Raw genomic sequence first — 22,423 nt, 5'->3', positions numbered from 1 at the left:
TAGAAATGTACTAATAAAGATTAATTACATGCACAAACTAATTACTATATCAAGCAGACGCTAAAATAACCAGTAAAAACCATAATTGCTACTGACTAGCATTAATTAGATCTGAAGTGGGCTATCAAATGGCACTTTTTTATTGGACTACAAAACATGTAGCTTTGGTGTTTCTCACAACCAAACAAGTATATATACATATATATACATATTTAGCGCCAAAACAGTAATAAAAAAGCTCGATAATATCGTAAACTAACAGCCCACTGATAGCTATCTCCTTACATAACGCTGTGATATTTAGTTTTGGGTTGGAAAACAAATGACAGAGAGTGCTAGACATGCAAGCCATACATAAAACTACTTTAGTTTGGAGTTGGTGACCAGCATACAGAAATAAGAAGATGACGAATAATGAGATACGTATGAGAAGGTTTCTGAGGAGGACGATAATGTTGAGTTTCAACTAGAACACACAGACAAATGTTCACTTCTCTCCTGAGTCCAGCTGCTAGTGCTCTTTCCCGTATCATATTTTTAAAGATAAAAATGGGAGTTACAACCAGGGGATCTTGAGAATAATTGTCAATCTACGGGGTCCCGCTGACATAATCTGCCCCCCCCCCTAAAAAAGATCAAGTATAAGAAACCCATCTCTGCTGAAAATACCTTCAATACAGTATATTGTAAACAATAGAAAAATGCATGCTACAACCATAAGAAATGGGGAGGAACAGAGTCATAAGGAGAGCAGGATGGCTTGATCTGTTGAACTTCCTCCTCTAAATTAAAGGAGCCATTGAATCCAGTATTGTATGGCAGTGTGAGTGGTACCAAAAGCTGTTCCCGAACCTGCCATTTTTCATAAATATTACTAAATATAATAAAAAAAGAAAGAAAAACTGTTATTATAAAAATTTAGTTGCATAAATACCTTTTATAAATCTCAAGTGGTTAAAGATTACTTACAATACTAGTACATCAAATAAAACAATTTTTACCACTCAATGTAAAACTTTTTGTGTACTACTATTGTGTACTCCAGTGTACTATTTCCCAGTTCTCTCAGGTTGAAAAGAATATAACTACTATTTCATGCTGTATCTTTATTGTAATATTGAAAATGTCAGTCATCTTCAACCTTTTTGTGATGGTGGTATATTATTACTTTTGGGCATAATACTTTTTAATAAAACATTATATCGTATAAGTCGATTATGTCTGGGTCGTCACTATCTACAATGTTAGAGCATCTATCTGAAATACATCTGGAATTGTGACTTTTTTTCTGATTACATTTATGTTTTTTGTGAACATGCACAATTGTGTGTGTGTGTGTTTTGTCCAGTAGAAGGTGTATAAATGTCAGCCTGTCACAGTAGACGCATCAGTGAGAGCAGGTGTGTTGTGACAGACAGGACTGACATTTAACTGTAGTTTTTACGCCAGAAACTCCATCCATCTCTGTCTTACACACAAGCACATACCTCTAGGCATTTATCAATACACACCTACCTTCAAGTCCTGACTGTATGCTGTCTTAGTCTTCTCGATTAATTGGCGGAATAAGTTGGTGAATAAGTTTCTACCACATTTTCTTCTCCAGGGTGAGGGCTGAGCTAATGACGACCACAATATATGCTTACATGCTGGGCGAATAGTCAATCAGAGAGCAAACATAGATACGTTATTTCATCTGCCGTGTGTGTCGGAAGAAAAAGATATGCTATAATCCGCACAATATGTCTAGATCACTAACAAGTCTTGTACGTTAGCATGCTACCTATTTTCTAACGGCCTTTACCTAGTAAAATTTTACACAGTGGAACTGAGGAGACGATATTGTGGAGTAAATGTGATTCTGCAGTGTTTTGTGGTTGTTGCTGTTGTTTTTGCAGTTTGAGATATAGTAAATTCAAGTTTTGTGGAATTACACTGGGTTCTAAATTATTAGGCCAGTATTCATTTCTAAATATGCATTTTTTTTACTTTATTTAGTTTGCCATTTACAGTAAAAATAATTTTAAAAATGTGTTTTATATGATTGGCAAATCCTCTCATCATCCATACCGATCTGAATTTCGGCTACATTGCATGTGCCTACAGAATATTAATATTTGGCTGCTTTTTTCTCACACACATTGGCAGCACAATGGCAGTGAGTGGTAGTCCCAGCAGCTAAAGCCTCAGCTTGGAACAGGACTACCCTGGGAGAGGAACAGTAAAGCAGATTTGGAATGCTGCCATGATGACAGGCTAAGCCATTGAGATGCTTCGTGAACAAACCTGACATGGCCATAAAAGGAATTAAGGGGATACCACACAAACCTGGCTACAAAGAAAGGAAAGAGGGAACAGGAGGATTTGCTACAGCATGCATTTAAATTATTGGAACTGCAACGATTCGGTGATTGATGATTACAACTTGAACCTGCAAGTCCAGGGTGTAACCTGTCCCCAAAAGTCAGCTGGAACAAGCCTGAGCTCACTCGTGCCTGATAAACGGGAGAAAAATAGAAGTAGGGATAAATGGATTACGTCGAAATTCAAAGCAAAATAATGTTTATGGAGTGAGTCGAGATGACAAAACAAAGCAGATTGGCATTTTTTCTTTTGAGATTTTTTTTTTTTTTTTAATGTACAGTTAAAGGTCAATGCACTGATAACTAGACTATGAATTTAGGGATTGGAGGGGTCGGTTTTTATTAAAGCGCAGACACGCACCCAGAATACGCATTTGTTTGGAATGGAAAGATTTTAATTTTTGGAAATAAAATGTAAATCTCAATTAGAAACTTAGATTCACTGTGCAATATACAGTACACATAATTCAGCATATTTGTAACTGTTGTTTTCAAATGTGAGACTCAGGGTGGATGCAGTGTTGTAGCGCCAACAATATCAACACTTTTAAGGAAATAATCAGTCGAATTGGGTAGTGTGACTAAATGGTAAGAGATGGAGCAGCAGCAGACGCAGAGAGGTCAGAAAAAGAGGTAGAAGAAATTATTGTGTGTGTTGAAGTGTGACTGCACTTCACTACTTGACTAATGAGCTGCCGTTAACTCCAATGAAGTCAGTCCTCATTGTAACAACACCTGACCCCAGTGCGAGCACTAATGTTGTGTGACAAGTACATATACACTTCAAGCACAACTTTGGTCACCAACTCTCTTTTTTGTGTTGGTGCGCAAGTGTACAGACTTAACAATGCCTGCTCGGATGTCTTTATAAATGTCTTTGATTTGTATGATTTAACTTTAAAATACAGTACACAAAGAACTTTTATGTACCGTATTTTCCGCACTATAAAATGCACCGGATTATAAGGCGCACCTTCAACGAATGGCCCATTTTAAAACTTTGTTCAGATATAAGGCCCACTAGATTATAAGCCGCATAGAATGAATGAATCAACGTTGCTCAAACGTTAATCCAATCACAATATAGTAACACTCGAAATAGTGAAGACAATAACAATATATCAATAACTCAACATTGCTCAAAGGTTAATATCACACAACACACAAAATAAACACGTAAAGCTTACTTTAATAAATAAATCCTCATCCACAAATCCATATTGGTCCTTATATTTGATATAAAGCGCACCGGATTATAAGGTGCACTGTCGGCTTTTGAGAAAATTTGAGGTTTTTAAGTGTGCCTTATACTGCGGAAAATATGGTATATGATTTCAGAAAAGGGGACAAGCGGTATAGAAAATGGACGGATGGATGGATGGATGGAAATATTTTTGTTCAAAATACCCAAGTGAGCATTTTTCTTCAGTCAATACAGACAGAGACACCACCTGGATGCAGGGACTGTTTGAATAGCTGGCTAATAGGCCCAGCGCCAGGGGCAAACTGCCATCATCTGTGTTAGGAAACCTTCAATCAAATAACCATAAAACCAAGCTCACTTAAAGCCCTTTTTCACACTATCTATTAAAACCCTGAAATGTCCACCTGTCACAGTTGTATGTGAAGAGCACAAAGGCATCAGCATACTATCAGAGACTGTGTGAAAAAAAGGAAAAGAGGAACTCCAGGGCCAGGGTGTGAAGTTTAACACGGAGCCTCACTTCTGCCGCTGACACTTACAAAAGGTAAGTGAAAACGCAACAACACCAACATACAGTAAGAGCAGTCATGACATTGCTTTCTGTCAAAGGCAAATAGTAGCCTAGTGTGAGTATGACATTATAAAAGGCACACTTCTAAAACTGTCTATGTACTCTTTAGTGAGTAGCTATTTTAGGGGCATATCTCCAACTCCAGTTTCAAGCAATCTAGTGGCCGTGAAAGGTGTAAAGTAGATGCATATGTTTTATTTCGTTTTTTTTTCTTTCTTGCCCCCTGAGGCAGTTACCATTGATCTTGTCTTTGATGATACAGCAAGGGTTACCAAATCAAGTATTTACTTGCATTTTTTTAAAACTGTGATTCTATCTGGAAGACTACAGACAGCCACCATCATAACAGTTTACTCAACTCTCATACGTTGGCAAGGTGGTCTTACCAGCTTTAGAATCATCTGTATTTGCCAATTATGAAAAAAATAAACCATCTCCAGTAGTTGCAGCCACTCACTATAATAAAATAAACACATGAACACAAATTACAGAGAGTCATTAAGCAGCAGTCAATAAGTGAGTAATAAAAATAATAAAGCAAGTGTGCAAATTATGCAGAGAGTAATTAAGCAATATAAAGGGACCATGTGTGGTCATACTGATGCAATGACAATAGGGCAATTGTCATATGATGAGGAAAGTATTCTTAGTGAGATGTCTATTAAGAAATAAGAAAAAATATCTCTATTAAGAAATATCTCAATCATGGTATCAACAGGTTGTTTGCACAAAAGAAGCATGATCATGAAAAGAATCAGAGCAATGCTCACTAGATTGTTTTATTTCTGTTCTAGTGTTATTTGTTTGGGGTAAAAACTGAGGCAGCAAGGTGGCAGACCGGTTACCACAGATGCCTTAGAGTTCAGAGGTCATGGTTTTGTGTTCGGGCGCCAGCTGTCCTGTGTGGATTTAGCATATTTTCACCGGTAGATTCCTCTTTTGAGGATATACAGCATAGAGAGTGGATAGTTGGAAAAGAAGTGACATAGAAAACGTTGTTTTTCTTGAATGCAGCCTAAGTTGTTGTTGACCTGCCACATTATACTGTTTATATGATGCAACCTCTTAGCCACATCATCTTGCGTAATAGCACTGACAAGCTTAAATGGTTTGACCTCATAAGCTGCGTGCAATTGTCCATATGGCAGCTCTTCATTTGCTCTCGCGGGCCGCAAGCATTTTGAGTTGTTGCTATTCTTCCAGCATTCATGCTCGAATCAGAGTCATGCTGTGGTCTGTCGTGCTGTGCCTCAAATGTATTTGTCACCATACACAGTGTACGGAAGCTCACTGCAGGCGGTAAAATGTTTAAGGGTGAAGATGACAGAGGAGGACAGAACGTTTGATGGGTTTGCAGAGACGCTTTCATAGATCCGATCAGTTGTTTGATGAGTTGAGTTGTAACTTTTTCCATATGGTATATCTTGTCTTATTTGAACAGAGGGACAGCTGGAAGGATGCTCTCATGCATACATTTAGAAGTTGTTTCTTTTGGATTCCCTCTGTGATATCTAAGCAAATGGTGTAAATGATAATGTAGAAAGATTAACGTGGATAAAGGCACAAAAGCAGTTTTATCCAAACATTTTGTCATTTAAATAAACCAAACAACAAACAAGAAAAGCAGCACTGGAGTCTTTCCATATCAGAAATTATGACTTCAGTCTTCTTTTGAATGTTGAAAGTCACCCTCACCTGTCAATTGCCAAGTCAACATTTTTTTTTTTTTTTACAAACATGCCTTTTTATGAACCTGTAACTCCACATACTTGTAGCCGCACATGACACCAAATATAAGTGCTATAGCACAAAAATTATGTTTAACAATGAAAAGCTTCAGTTTTGTGAAATTCCTTTCTAAGAATCTACAATTTAACATGCCATTTTTGGGCCATTGTCGTCTTACTTACTGTGTGTCTTAGCACAGAAGTGTTCGTGCACAGAAGTCTCGATCAATATTTATCATTTCCAACATGGAAAAAGCATTTTTAATCCAAATCAAATCATTCCCCATGTCATCTTTTTTATTTCGACTTCAGACGCAACAAACTACTTTATAATCACAAAATAATGATCCATAGTTTTTTTGATTCATGATTCATAGTCTTCAGCGGGCCAATTATGATTGATTTCATGACACAATGCTCCGTGCCAGTTTAAATTTATGAATTTGGTCCATATATAAGGCGCACCGGACTCTAAGGCGCACTATTGGCTTTTGAGAAGATTTTAGGTTTTTAGGTGCGCCTTATAGTCCGGAAAATACGGTAAGTAAAAATTAGTTTCCAACAAATGAACCCTCTGTTTTATATCCCTTTACCATTGGAACATACTCATTTAAACAGCACATTCAAATTTATGCCAATCAGCTAACTGTAGTTAGCCTCATTTAAATGATGCCTCTGACTATGCCTCTGACTATGGCTCCAACCACTCATGTATCCACAACTGTTTATCCATGTGTGTTTGATGGAGGGCTGAATCCATCCTTGCATCTGCCACTCAGCGCTCCTTTGTCCCCAAAGCTTCAGTCCTCCTCTCTTACCTGCCCTCACCAGATGGCTCACCACCTGCCTCGACAATCTACAAAAGCTGCAATTACGCTTCATGTCCAACAAAAGGAAACTCACTCTTCAACAAATACGAGATGCCTCAACAAGATTGCTCATACACATGACATACCCAATTAAACAAAAAAGGAAACTAGTAATCTGGTATGTATGCACACCTTTACATACGGGCCTTTGTAAACGACATAAAAAATAAAATATTAAATGTATGCAGCAAATGTCTTGGGCGCTTAAACATATTCCTCTCCTTGGGAAAGCCAGCCTGGAATTATACAACAAAAAACAGAGCTGGTATGAGATGCCTTTAGACAAACAATATACAGTTCTTTTATCTGGATCATTTGTTGTCTTGAACACATTATCCAAATTACTTTGTGACTCATAATCTCACATTTGTACTCAAACGAGTGCACAGACACTGGGGTATGTCATCATTTGGATACACATCTAGGAGATAATGATGGGTAGAAGGGTGTGGGATTTGTTAGATCTCCAAGCCTTTGCACCTTGATGATGCTTATTATCCTGTCAAACTGTGACTCTCCCTGTGTAGAGTTGTTCGTGACTGCAAGATAGTTTTCTTTGTTCGCCATAATAACACATTTGATTATGTGTATATGTGTGTGTGTGTGTCTGTGCAGCCATTTTCTTGTTGCTATTGCTAATTATAGCTTCTGACCAGTGTTCCCTCTAAACTGCACAGCTGGTCACGCAGTCTCTGCGCACAAGAAACTCCATGCTGCGCACACAAAAACAAATCTGCATAAACTGATCGATTAATATTTAATGTTAGACGTAATCTCATCTAATTAAGTGGACGGATGATTTTCTTTCTGTGCTTTCAGGAATTGACAGGTGTCCAGCCAATGATATGATATGGTTCACTTATGCTACATAGCCAATCATAGGATTGACAGTGCCTGAACATGTGCCCTGCCCATCCGTGCCGCGCAGGTTAGCTACACTGCTTCTGACTGACAGCAGGAAAATCACATAGCCATAGGGGCACCTAACACACAGATAGAGAAGGGAATCAAGGGGGAAAACCTAAATGAAAGACCTCTAAAAATGCCAATGTCATATTTGTTTTTCTTTATAATCTTTGTAATATCCGCAAGTTATTTAGACTTGAATTCTCAAAAGACCCATCTATCCATATTCCTTACTGCTCTTTGTAGTCGTGGGTGAACTGGCAATCACACAAAAGGACAATTTGCAGTGTGGAGTAGGCTTAACATGCATGTTTATGGCATATGGAGGAAAGCGTTGAAAATCCACAAGCATCGGAACCCAAGTAAAATTCACACTGGACAGAGAACAGATTTGACCCTTTGACCACAGATCTGTGAGGCACATGTGCACTGTGCCACCGCTCTTTAGAGGCCCCTCTTAATTTAATAGCCTATTAGTTGATGATCTCTTAGGGGCATATATTTTCCCATGTGCTTAAAACAGAAAAGGCGTGCTGCTGCACACTTTGTTGGTTGTTCAGATTCTCCCATCAAATTAAGTGTGCCATGTACACACTTTCATGAAATGTACACACTATGGGTGTAGTGACCTTGGAATCAGCATGTGACCCTGAAAAATCTCAGTCCGCACACTCTTCCATAGACTTACGCATCTTTTGCCTTCAGCGCTCCAGACTCCGCACTAACGACTAGCGCCTCTCGGAGGCAGAGCATCATATTGCATGTCATGTCACCTGCCGACTCGACTCATTGGTGCAGACTGTGCGTGCGGAACGGCACACATGTCCCAATATGTACTCATCGACTGCTCAATAATTATATGTCCCAATAATGGCCAAACTTTGATATCCAGGTGAACTTTTCCTTGCTTTGCTCCATCATGAGCACCATCATGAGCACAATATTCAGATTAAATTGCTTGTATTGCACTGATTAAAAAATGAATCCTCACCACTAGCGAGAATCAGTTTAACTTTCGGATCCATCCACTAGTTAATACCACTTGTAACATATTTTCCAAAAAGATCTCAATAGAAGTCACCTGTCTCAGGAAAATGCCACCATGTGGAAAGTACAGCCAACCTCCGACTTCCTCGATTGATACCTCTTTAGTGGTACTGCACAAATTTGCCAGGTGTGTCATGCCAAGACTGGATAATCACCATACTTAGTCATGTAAGAAACTGACTAAAGCACGAATGGGAGAGAATATCCCGCTTAGTCCCTATTGTGTGTAAAGTATGGACGGATGAATTTGGTGTGAAAGAACTTGAGAGCTCTGAATTCAACCCTCATCAAACACATCTGGGATGTATGAGAAGATGGGAACAAAGATTATTCAATATCAGTAACCACTGACCCCACAAATGTTCTTTTTGACTTGCCAAAAGAATGAAAGCTTTACGGCTGCAGAGGACAAACTATATTTTCTCCCATTTTGATTTCCTGTGTGGACATAGTCAATATTTCCATTTAGTCAATTTCAAGTCATAAAAGAAGCTCATCATCCTTCAATAGGGCCTCAAGCACATTAGTGTGTGTGCACATGTGATGCGATAATTAAACATTAGATGTTTCCCTTAAGTATATTGCCTGAAAGTTATTATGGTGGAAAAGCTTTCAAAAGCTCATACTCCTTTCTCCTTTGTTCATTTCATTTCTAGGTTGACCAGATTTATTTTCTGTAGGCCACGCACCAGCGCTTTTCAATAAGCTTGCTTCTTTAAATTCATACCCAAGAGAACATTGATTTGGTTTTATTGAAAAGAGCATTCCTCATTTGATGCATAGCCTGACGATAGCTTGAGCTGTCAGTGAAATGTCCATAAAAGCCAAAGCAAAGAGGGCAGCAAAAAAAAAAATCTCTTACAAGCAATTCATCACACTGCCATCCAACTATGTAATTATTTAGTTCACGCGTATGATTGATAGATTAAAGATAATGCATTTGCTTTTTACTGTTTACGTTTACTGTTAGGCATTGAATGTGACGACAGGTTATTATTTTTTGTTGCTTTTAGACTTAGTAGAGTATGCACGCATTTATTGTCTGACTGGAAGAGAACGATCAAAATGAGTGCTATGCAGCTGTGCTTGTATAATAATAAACTAGAACCGACAGACTACTTCTATTACTTGTAATGTGATTTATTCCACACCGATGATCATCAATTAACCCTCCACTTTGAATCCACAGGCGTATTTTAACACACACACACATATATATATATATATATATATATATATATATATATATATATATATATATATATATATATATATATATATATATATATATATAAGTAAAATGCAGTAATTTTTGTATTTATATATTTTCAGGAACATGTTATTCCCTGTTTGAGTTCACTGTTAGTTCCTAAATACCATTATCCATTGATTTTTTTACATCAGTTTCCTTTTGGTCTAGTGCAAGGTTCGGCAACCCAAAATGTTCAAAGAGCCATATTGCCCCCCCCCAAAAAAAAAAAAACATAACTGTCTAGAGCCGCAAAAATCTAAAAGCCTTTTATAAGGCAACAAAGACTCTCAATACATAAGTTGTATGCCTACTATTAAAAGAATTTAAAGAAAAATAGTGGTATCAATTTGATCATTTCTTCTTGCGCCCCATTAGAGTTCACGTACCTGCATAGCAGAGCTGTCTGTTCGATATCGGTCACGTCACACGACTCATCATCCATCACAGGCAATTAAGAAAAAGCTGGAGCATAATTGATGTCCTTGATTTGCTGATCGGTGATATTGTTTGTGCGGAGAGGCATGTCTTTAATTTCTGAATGATCTCGGTTTTGTTTTTGAAGTCCGAAAATAGGCACTCTGATATTGTAATGAATGAATCCCTTCATGTACTCGCCATCGGTGAATGGGTTTCCGCACTATTATCTCCGGGGCTGCAACAAAACTTGCAGCAGTAGTACGTAGAGTTTGGAGATGCAATCCACTTCTTGAAACTGTTTTTTCGGTCCTCAAACTTCTCCACCAGCACTGCAATTGCACCTTTCCCCTCAGTTGCAACTGGGTTATCAGCAGCAAAATGACCATGCTTTAGCTGAAAATGTCGCCCCAAATTCCTCATTGTTATCTGACAACTTCTCATTGCAAATCAAACATGCAGGCAATGCTTCAACATTGGCAATAAAGCAAAAGGTTCAGTCCATTCTTTCTCAAAACCTCTGTTCTCATCAGCAATCATTTTCTTTTTGCCTTTTGAATCCATGGCCCGTCACTCACACATCTGTTTGTTTACAACTCACCTGTGCCGTGTCGCAGGCTATGACGCAATTTTGTTATTTGGCGTCATTCTTAAATTCGGTATTTTTAATATATTTACAACTGCATACATTTTTTAAAGCATACGAATTCTTGTGTCATGATAACCATCTAAAACTCCATATTTAAAAAACTAACAACAACAACAAAAACTTATTTTTCCATTTTCACACATTTTTGCAAAAACTCCAGGGAGCCGCTAGGTGTGTGCTAAAGAGCCGCGTGCGGCTCTGGAGCCGCGGGTTGCCGACCCCTGGTCTAGTGTAAACTCACAGAGCACATAATTGTACATACCCATTTTATATATTTGCATTAAGAATTATCACATATCAATCACGTTCTTCGGTTAAAAGGATATTGCTTCATGATATGATCTTTCAGACACCTCAATCATTTCCTCATTGAAAGACTGCTAAATGCCTATTGTCAAGATAATTGTCTTTATCATCTCCAGAGCGCAGAGACCTGCCAGGAAGATTAACTGCCCAGTTGCCGCATAATCTGTACCATGGCGCTATTCTTCAATTGTATTCTTTATTCCTAAAAAATTATGATTTTCCAACTTTACATGATTGATATGCCGATATAGTTCTTGATGCTATGCTGATGTGGTTCTTGAAGCTATTCAAACAAATGGATTGTGGATTGTGCCACCCCCAAAAGTGTAACTTTAGTTTATATTATATTCTTACTCCTTAATTTGTCTTTTTTTTTATTTTATTTTTTTCCATTTTGAAGTAATAAGGGTTCCCATGTTTAAAATCATGTGCACACGTGCACTCAGATCTGCTCTGATGCTAAAAACACAGCATTACTTTAGTTTTAATCCTGGCATTATTACACTATGAGCTCCATTTTGGCAGACTGGCACCAGTGCGCCCTGCGTAAAAACGGCGCAACTTCATTTTGGTGCTTGGGCAAGTGTTCATGGCCGCAATGAGCCTCATTGGGCATTCCGCCGCATGAAGCTGCCTCGCCCCCAACAGTTACTAAAGAGACCTCTGTACAAGTCGATGAAATAGATTCAAAGCCACAGTGATCGGATAATGATATTGAAAATATGTAACTTTTTGTGACAGGATACTTGAGTGTGTTCCATATATATATATATATATTCAGCTTCGCTGTGGTGTGCGTGTGTCGACTATGTAAGATTAGGTAGTCTTCAATCTAAATCAACTCCAGCTCTTCGTGTATTTCTGGCATCTATTGTTATGTGAGCGGACGTGTGCATTTTAACGTGCTTCTGTGCATCAAATGCCGAGATGAAAAGATGCCCTGAGAAATCGTGACTCACTGCAGGAGACAACAATGTTTAATGAACCAGTTGACAGGACTGTATATGCATGTTGGCATGCACACACATGCACACACCACCTTCACAGTTGTTTACAAAGGAATATAAGGAATATGAAAATGGGTTGATGTGCACTGCCAGTTAATTTGTGACACACGACAAAAATTTGTTTCCTCCCTGTGGCCAAGACCTTAATGATCTCACAAAGCGTAAGACTTTCACAGTGAACAATAATAATTAGGAGTAGAAGGCAGATTGTGCGAGTGTGTGTTTTGGAGTTTGTGAGTCAGCTTGTTGCTCATGCTTTTGTAGGATGCCTTGCCTCTAGGGATATAAATCAATGTGTCACGTAATTGCTTGAGTGACCTTTGCTGATAAGAAACGGTAGCCTTTTGAAATCTCTATCTGTCTCTGTCACTTTGGCCATCTTCACCTCTCAACCGATGTGTTTGCTCTGTCACATGCACTCACATCGTCATATTCGCACACAAACTTTTTACACACATGCATCTTCATTAGCAGTCAGTCCACTTAATCTCAAATTTACCTTAGCTGTCTTTGGCAAGGCCAGAAGAGCTTCCTGTGACCTTTAAAATGGTAAGATACCAAATGTGATGACACTGTGATATTGTATAAGAATACATTGTAAATTCCTGTACGTGATCATTTTATCGTTTGTTTCTTTATGCTGTGTCACTTACCTGCCACAAACACTGGAAACACCAAATATCAATACTGTGTGTGATTTTCCAAATCTTAAACATCATTTGAAAAGTAAATTTAATATATTAGTGTTGTGAGGTGGCTCGGTGGAGCACTGGTTTGCACGACTGCCTCACAATCAGGAGGGTGTAGGTTCGATTCCACCTCCGTCCCTCCCTATGTGGAGTTTGTATGTTCTCCCTGGGCCTGCGTGGGTTTTCTCTGAGCACTCTGGTTTCCTCCCACATCACATGCTCGGTAGGCCGATTGAGCACTCCAAAATTGCCCCTAGGGTGACTGCGAGTGTGAACGGTTGTTCGTCTCTGTGTGCCCTCCGATTGGCTGGCAACCAGTTCAGGGTGTCCCCCGCCTACTCCCCGATGACTGCACGCCCGCGACCCCCGTGTGGACAAGCGGTATAGAAAACAGATGGATGGATGGATCGTCTTGTGGTAATATTTTGTACTGGTTTAGAAGAACAATGTTAAAATATGCAGTATTAATTGTAGATTTATTGCAAAACATTCATCCTTCCTACTTGAAAGAAATAAAAATCTAAATATAAATATGTATTGGAATAAATCATCTGTGATATGTTACATAAAATGATTCGTTTGTCATTGAACGATTCTAAATGTAAGTCAAATACACTTGGACACTTTTCACACTTTTGAAAGTCAGTGCACTGCGAATTAAGATTAAACCCATTCAGCGTGTGATCAGGATAAAACTCTGGGCACATGTCGGTGACATTGAGATGGTAAAAGGTCGTGTCATGGTCACAACTGTGTGATCATCTCTGAGCTCTGTTTTTCTCATCATCCATTTTGTTAAACCTCCCTTCCCATCTGTTCTTCCTCCAAGTTTTTGTTCATGCGGCGCTACTTTCGCCATTTTCAGCAGTGTCTCTTGTTGAACTTCTCCCCTGTTGTGTCTGGTCAGTGTCCAAGAAGGAAAATTGGAGGATGTGATAAAAGGGTTGATTTTTCATTGTGGGTACGTGCTCCACTGAGAAATGTAATAGGCCAAGGATCACCAAACGGTCTCCTATCGGCCATAAATGCAGATGAACATGGACAAATGCTCAGCACCTGGCCAGAAGCAGATGTGGCAAAGGCACTGTGAACAATGACAGCAGCTTGAGTGTGTGATTGTGAGGCCTCAAACTTGAATAGCTTTAAAGGCAAATTGTTAGAAACCATTGTAAGTTTTTGAAGCAACATTTAGTCTAGTCTAGTTTTCGTGGTGGGAATTGTGTCGAAGCCATTACCGACGGGAAGTCCAGCATAGAATCACAGAAATACAAATTCATGCAAGTTAGAACCATTTCACACTCACAGTGGGACTCCTAATGGGTAAAGCCGAAAATAATCAACCTGGAACGCATATCCTCTTGTGACACTGTGTTGCTTTCCTCTCTCCAGCTAAAAATAATGTTGCGGGAGCTGTCATATCATTAGTTTAATTTTCACAGAAGGGCTATATAGAGCCATGTAACTTGAAAGAAAATATCAAGGTGTCAGATTTGATAGTGATTTGCGACTGAATCAAACCCTAGTCTGTCTCTTTCTTGGTAGTATTACACCTGATATTTGCTACCCCAAGAACAATTTAGCAACAACTCCCTCAGCTGGTCTTTTATGATGAGAATATCTCAAAGGTGGTCTTTTCTCTTTTGAATGGAGAGTAACAGTGTGGGTCTTTGGAATACACCGAATTACAAAACATCCCAAAATAACATCTTATCTTATACTACCTAGTTCCGTCTTTGCAAAGCCTTTCGGCATATATGTTCAAATGACTATATACATTAAAAAAATCTCTGAATTCAGGTTTTTTAAAATTTGACAGATAAAATGGCACCTCATTTCGCAGTTTTTATTCACAGCTGCATTTGTCTTTTATTATTCTTCCACAGCCCCATTGGTATTCCAAGTGTCTCCTTGTCTTACACATCCTTCCGATTTCAATCATTTTCTTTTAATACGACTTGTCGTGCAATGTTCTGTACTCTGATTGTACTGTTTCTCGGATAAGAACATTTGCCTTATGCATTTCACTGTTCAACTAGCACTGAAGTAAGAATGCAACCACACATGACAAACAATTACATGCATAGAAAGATGAACGAAAACAATGTGTTTTCATCATAGGAGATAATTTGTTTTTAGGCATCTTTTATGGGAAAATAGATTGAAGGTAATGTTTGCCTTGGCTAGAATGCTCTCAGTGACCTTTCCCCAGATTAAATGTATTTTCACACAATAAAAAACAACCGTGTGGATAGGTTTAATTCATGCATTTTGAAAAAATTAAAGTTGTTCCACTTATTATGCTCCCAATATGGAGTGTTTTTCCTCAAACCTTTGCATACTTAAAAGGAATTAAACCATTGAAGAACATAAACCGCAAACCAATTTACAGTTCAATAATAATTCATTATAATTCCTGCTGGGTTTTGAGTTGTTTAAACATTAAATGAGTATAATGCCACACTATCACAGCAGTTAACCAAAGCGGAGATAAACGTATGGGTAAAGGATTTACTGTAACATACTGTATATAGTAAGTACTGCATACATTTTGCAAATACTATACTGGCATTTTATCAACAATACAGTTACAGTTGCACTGTATTCTACTTATATTTTTTGTTTGAATGTTATCCACCTAAAATTTGGCTCTCTATTACAAAATACTATTTAGTACAACCCAATGCCAAATAGTCGCATAAAATATAACCTTGTCTGTAATATTACTTCAATCCTCTGTCTGAATACAATAGCTAACATGGATTCTGCAAATCCCTCAGAAAAGACTAAAATTCACACATGGTTGCAAACACATTCACAAACATACAAGAGCCCCCAAGTGCAGGGAAAACACACAACGTCCATTTTGACCAAAAGCCCGCGCACTGGTGGCTTTGTTCTGAGCGACTGCTTTAATCTTTAATGTGTTTTGGTAGCTAGTGGCTGCTGATGTTTCGTCCTCTAGATTGCCTCAGACTCTACTGTTGTCACACTACAGAGGTCAGTCCAATAACTTACCTCCCTCGGGCTGAAATACACAAACCACATCTGGTTAGTTACACGCACACAAACATAGAGAAGACACATAAAGGTGCACAGACGTGGACATAGCTTAGCAAACACATCCAAGAAATGTCTTCCGATGACATACATACATTCCACTTGGCGCAATGTCCAATACAATTTCAATTATCAATACTTTGTGCAAGTGTCCTTAACGTTCGAGGAAAAACAAATGTAATGAACAAATATCAGTGAGGCTTGTCACTGCAACCTACCTCACACTCTTAAGTGGAGCAGAGCCTTTAAAACCACATTTTGCACATTGTAGCTCTTGCAAAATATACTGTAGACATTTTGTCCCCACTGCCCAGATGAGTTTCATTTATAAGAGACATTAGACTAATCAAATGGTGGTGCTGTCAGTGTGCCAACATTCTAAAATTGGACACATCACTATCATTCCATTATAACGGGAAATTCACTTTTTCTTTCCCACAACATTTAAGCCTAAGAACATTTAACGCCCAAAAACCACGAATGCGCATATGAAGATTCTATAGACCCTAATGGAGAGCTTCAGGTTCTGCAGCTCATGTTAACACGGCAACTACTTTGGAGAGATACTATTCAGTTTACGGGCGACTGTCGAGGTACCCTTGAGCAATGCATCATGCCCACCCCAGCGAGATGCAGCACTGTTTGTGCACCTCCTTCACTCCTTGCGTGCCTGCATGTATAGAAATTGCGTGTGGCGTGCAATGCAAAACATATCCAGCAGAGCATGCATATGATAAACATGTTTTTAAGTCTTTCTCTAGGTCATTTAGAAAAAACGTCTTCATAGACAAAATCAGAAAAAGGACGGACCAAAAGAAAATCATCTGCATCTCAGCAGTTTAGGAATTGCGTTGACATAGTGACCGAAAATATGCCTAGATCAAAAAGCCATCGGCAGGGAAATCCCCTCAGCATACTGTGACCTTTTACAAAAATGGATAGAGCTGTATGAGTTAAAATTTTATAACAAAGACATCTGAAACCGTGAAAATAAGTTGCAAAAGTCTGAGCTATATTATTCTCATGAGTAGATAATGTTTTAACAAAGACAAAAAGCTATACAATGGAATTTTCATTAATCTCATAAATATCGATACACAAGTTTTTTTGGGGGGGGGGTATATAAAAGATGGTGCTCAGCCTCTCATCTTATTCTTATGGGGTTTGGTGCCTTCCTAAAGGCACCTTGACATTAGGCTCAAATCATGACCCTATGGCTTCAAAAGCTCAAGCCGTTGCGGATGAGCTACACAAACCGTGACAAGGATGCTAAATTTCAAAGTGACTGGAAGATTCTCATGGCGTAAATCATGGGTATGGTGGTGCAGCAACAGGGAAAGACCAAGTACTTCCAAGTACAGTTTTGTCTATAAAGAAAACTTGGACATTTTTAAAAATTTATCAGACAAAACCATTTTGAGTCATACCTCCATTTTATGTGCCTGTTGAAAAGTGGATGAGGATAGATCAAAAAATATTAAAAACACATTGATGCAAAAACAACCTAATCACTGGACGGTCTACCTTAAAATCATAACAAATCTCTACACGATATAATTTTTATTTATGTATTACTATTTTACATTCTCCCTTAATCCAAACTTGCTTGTAATAATTGAATGCCAACATGCTCTCACATTTGCAATAACATGTATGATAAAGTCTTACTGCAGCTGTGGGCCAAAGGCACAGCTGTGAGCAAAGTCAGAATTCGTACTACACACATAAAAGCAGAGACAAGACAGTGCTCCGAACGTGAAAGAATGCTCCAACGGTGCATTTGGCGCTCTGTGATGCCATACAAACCTCAACATTCAGTTCATGCATGCAATTAACACTTCACGTGGCATATTGATGAGATATTGTGCAGTGGTGATGAAAACAGAGCTTGAAAAGAGTGCCTGACACTAATTTTAAGTCAAGCATCCTCTTTTCACTTTTCAAGACACACTTCAATTCATAAACTGAAAGGACAAAGCATTCCCAGAGAACAGCATTCCTATGATGAGCTCTCTTATTGCTAACATCAGCAAGCCTACAGGGAATGAACAAGGGAGAGGAAGTGCAGGAGGTTGAAGGATGGGAAATTAACTAACATATCATGAACTTAATAAAGCTAATGGCAGCTTCATGATGAATACTTGCCAACAGACAGTGTCTTCACTTAGCACTGGCAGTCTTTTCTCAAAGCCTAATTTACTAAGATCCAAGATGCTGTAAGTGTGTTTCTGTACTCAAACATTTCATGGGTGGCACATGCCCTATGAAGATGCAATCTGCAAATGTACAACGATAAGTCTGTATTGTTTCAGTATTGTCCATAAAATGAGCTTGACGCATTCAAACGTTCATATACAGCTCTGCCATGCTCGGGCCAGGCGATTGTGGAAAAAATATATCATAATAATCATTATATTATTAATATATTGAAATTACAATAAAAAAAAATGAATTTTCATTTATATTAAAAAATTCTTTATTCTTCCAAAACTCAACAATTCATAACTACCATCGCTGATACATCAAACACAAAATTAAAATTATCACACAAACAGTTTGCATGCATACTGTCTGTATTTATTTTAGCCTGAGACAAAGCTCACTTCTTTCTTAACTATTTTATTCTTATTTTCCCATATCCCAAACATGGAAATTCCGATAGATTTATGTGCATGTTTTTCCCTTGTCTTGTTACCAGCTCTCAACACTTCTCACAGCAAAAGTGTGATTTTTCTGCATGGTGCTTTAGCACTGAAGGATCAGTTAAAAATAGTGCACGTCAACAAACGAAAAGGTTAGCCAATTAAAAGTAATTGCCTGAGAAAGGAGTTGGATGTGATGGCTGTTCTTCTAGGAAAATAAAATAAAGAAATAAATGACGTTTGCTACTGCCTGATATTGTAATCCATTTTCCCCTGAATTTGAACTCTTTTTATCTTGTCATCCGTAATTTTTTGCTGTATGCTTAGCATGAAAATAAATCATTACAATGTTTTCCTTTTTTAATTCATTAAATCTTTGGGGCTGTGCACAAGTTAACCGAAGCATCAATTGTCTTTACACTTCATTTTAGTTCCACTTGACATGCCACTGTGTTCTCTTTCAAATGATGTACTGTAATTTAATCACACACCTGCTGGATTATTTATCTGGAAAATCAGTTACCTACATCAATTTGACCTTTGTTTGAGAGCCATAATTACAGAATCTTTTACTTATTTAGTCTTCATGAGTGTCAAAATATTAGATGACGCTCACTGTGGTACAGAGTACCACTCCAGCAGTGCAAACAACTACAAGTAGATCGCTGAAAGTGTTGTAAATTTGTAACTGCATGATTGTTTTTATCTTCATAATGACAATTTGGACAGTTACTGCACCTCATTACATGTTACAAGTCGACCTAGTAAATTGAGTCCCATCACATTTACTGTTGGGTTTTAGTAGTTCAAAATGTTGACTGTTCACTCAAATACAGAGAAGCAGAAAAACAAATGACTGTAGTTATAGTATACAAAAATTGTTTTCATCATAAAACGCAAGTTCAAAATAACAGTTGAGAATTGTGTGTGTAAATTGCATGCATTGTAAGGACAAAAAAAAAGCAATTTATTTTATTAAAATGATCTGGGTAATGGTCATCATCAAATTCAAATCGGAATGTGTCCCTGAACACATTTTTGACACTGATTTCAAATATATTTTTACTTGAAGTAAATCAAATTTTTGGGATATTCTCATCTTTTTGTTGTTTGACATATAAAAGCTTGCACAATATGTTTTTTAGCATGCAATGTAATTTCTAGCAATGAAGTTCGAGAAAAAAAAAATCCAACTGTTGCTGAACAAAATTACACATGCACTAGGGTTTACCCCTAATACAAAAATATTACAAAATATATTGTATATTATTATTCTGAATATTTGATGTGCTGAAAAAAGGGCAGAGTCACAGTACGGAAGAGGATGAGGGCCAGTGAAGAAAATTTGCTGGGGTGACAGGACTCTGACTTTTTTCTCAGAATTCTGACTTTAAAGTGAGAATTCCTACTTTCTGACTTTCTGAGAAAAAAAGTCAGAATTCTGAAAAAAAAAAGTCAGAATTCTCATTTTAAAAATTTAAAGTGAGAATTCTGACTTTTTTTCTCAGAATTCTGACTTTATTCTCAGAATTCTGACTTAAAGTGAGAATTCTGAGAAAAAAAAGGCAGAATCATGTCACCCCCCTTTTTGTCCTTCTTCACTGGCCCTAATCCTCTTCCGTACATCAGCGCAAAAATATTATCTAGAAAATATTACTTGTATCTACACACACACACACACGCACACACACACAAAGTATCAAGATGAGATACACTTCCATATACGTATGTATCATAGGTTGGTTTTGCTTCCCTTGTACTTTTATTTTGGACTTTTTCATTTTGAACTTATCGCTTCTATTTTCCTGGCTTTAATACACAAAATGAAAGTCTGTGAGCCCACCTTGGCCACCATCTCACAATCCTACTCCCTTCCAATTTGCTCACATCTCTATTTCACCTTTTTCTGATTGTCCTTTTTGTATTTTCTTCTGTGCGCATCTCCTGGACTCTCACATTTTTTGCAGCTCTCTTACTCTGGCTCAATCTGTCACTCATCTTTTTGTCTCCACCTGTTTTTACCCACTTCCAGTGGCCTAATACATTATTCACATCCTTTTCTTTCCTTATCCCCGTTTCCTTCAAATTTTGGGTGGCCGTGAGGAAATAATTTGACAGTCCAAGTCTGCCATTTATCCTCATTTGCTGTCAACCATCTGAGTGATTCCTATTGAGAATGATGGAGTGGGGTGGATGGTTTGGAAGGAAGGGGATGTGTTGGGTCAGAGAGCCGGAGGACACCTCATCTTTATCACTCTCCACCAGATGCCTTTTCACTGGTCTTCTTTTTAAACAGGTGAAATGAAGTGCCATCAACACACCCAAAAAATAAGACTTGCTATGTATTTACAGAGTAGGACAGATGACTTTAAATCCAGCATGAATTTTTTTCCTCCCGTCTTCCTTCAAGTTATAAAGAGCAGAACTCTACCTTGACTGATTATTTGCAGGGCAAACGTGTTTGTAGCTGTTCAAATCGGAATTACATGTTTGTTGCTGCTCAAGTTGGAAGGAAGGAAGGAAGGAAGGAACAAGCGAACACGTACACACACACGCACACAAGCTCACACAGCTTGCCTCTTCATCACCATGACCAGTGGCAGCCTTAGCGACACACCAATGCCAGAGCAGGAGCTTAATTTTCAGCATCTTGGACAACAACACGTTCAAGCGGAGTTTCAGTGTAAATATTTGTCTATGGGTGTATGAAAACCTCCGTCCAAAGTTAGCTGTGTACTGCGATTTATGCCGCATTACACTAAAAACACTTTAGTCAGAGCAAACATATATTTTCTTTTTTGTTATTTGCATGCTTCATCTAGAATGCCCGGGCAGATGGTGGAACATGATGGGTAATATGAAATAGGCTCTGTTGTTGTAAATATGACTCATGTGATTAACTCTTATTTGACAAACAGCCTTCATTAAATGTACATTACCCAACTCAAAATATGCCTGATGTTCATACACACGATGTGAAAAGGTCAAATATAAACATTTTTATATAAATACCTGGATTATATTTACAAATGATTGCTTTCTGTTCCAAGAGATGAAATTCTTGCCTTGCAGTGTTTATCAAACCTGTGAGACAGTTTCAATCTGTGTTTTCTATGGGAAAACGTACATCTGAGGTTAATTGAAGATTGAACTTTCTATATGAAGTATGAATGTAAGCGTGAATGTACCTTATGTTTGGAAAAACTATTAATACTCAAAGTCTCACTGTTGAGAGTCGCTAGCTGGTATATTTTGTCCTGGTTCTTTAGCTATAATGCCCACTATGCAAATAGTAATTACCAGGAGGCTGTCTTCTCAGTTTAACTATTTAATGTATGCCAGGAAAATCGATGCACAGCTGTGGAGCCTTCTCTGCGAGATTGCGAAAGAGGTCCCTATTCTTATAGTACTCTTGTCCACTCTCCTGCAAGGGGGCAACTCTGCCTAGCCTGTGTAATAACGTGTGACCGTGCAGTCTTAACTAAGATCAACTCCTACGTATGTGCAAAGTATGTCACAGAGAATGGAAAGCTAGCGAAAGCAAGCAAAAGGTCACAGCAAGATAAAGGCATAGCTCAAGCTACCTAGCTAATCACATGTGGCAAAGATTCTAACATCACCACCAAAGTCATTTTTTTTTAAATATGGGACAGAAAGGTTTGTAGAGTATACTATTTGAATAAATGAATGAGACTGAGCAGCAGTGTGCCTACCATAGGT

The 22,423-nt window shown here is 38.1% G+C and overlaps 1 long non-coding RNA gene across 4 annotated transcripts in view; it reads left to right on the top strand.

Moving 5' to 3' along the window:
• LOC148395009 (uncharacterized) overlaps positions 1–22,423 on the top strand; it is a 106,924-nt gene that overhangs the window by 11,694 nt on the left and 72,807 nt on the right. For 2 of the 4 annotated variants that reach the window (XR_015859443.1, XR_015859444.1), the window contains exon 1: positions 3,713–4,111. This is a non-coding gene — a long non-coding RNA (uncharacterized LOC148395009). Of the gene's footprint in view, positions 1–2,869; positions 2,984–3,712; positions 4,112–22,423 lie in introns of those variants that run through there. The other 2 variants (XR_015859446.1, XR_015859445.1) reach the window with 2 other exon arrangements.

The sequence above is a fragment of the Syngnathus floridae genome, chromosome 7, assembly GCF_059516105.1.
Source record: "Syngnathus floridae isolate MCC-2025c chromosome 7, RoL_Sflo_1.0, whole genome shotgun sequence".
Classification (NCBI taxonomy): domain Eukaryota; kingdom Metazoa; phylum Chordata; class Actinopteri; order Syngnathiformes; family Syngnathidae; genus Syngnathus; species Syngnathus floridae.
Note: the sequence above shows the minus strand (reverse complement) of the source record. Positions and strands in the feature narration are given on the sequence as shown.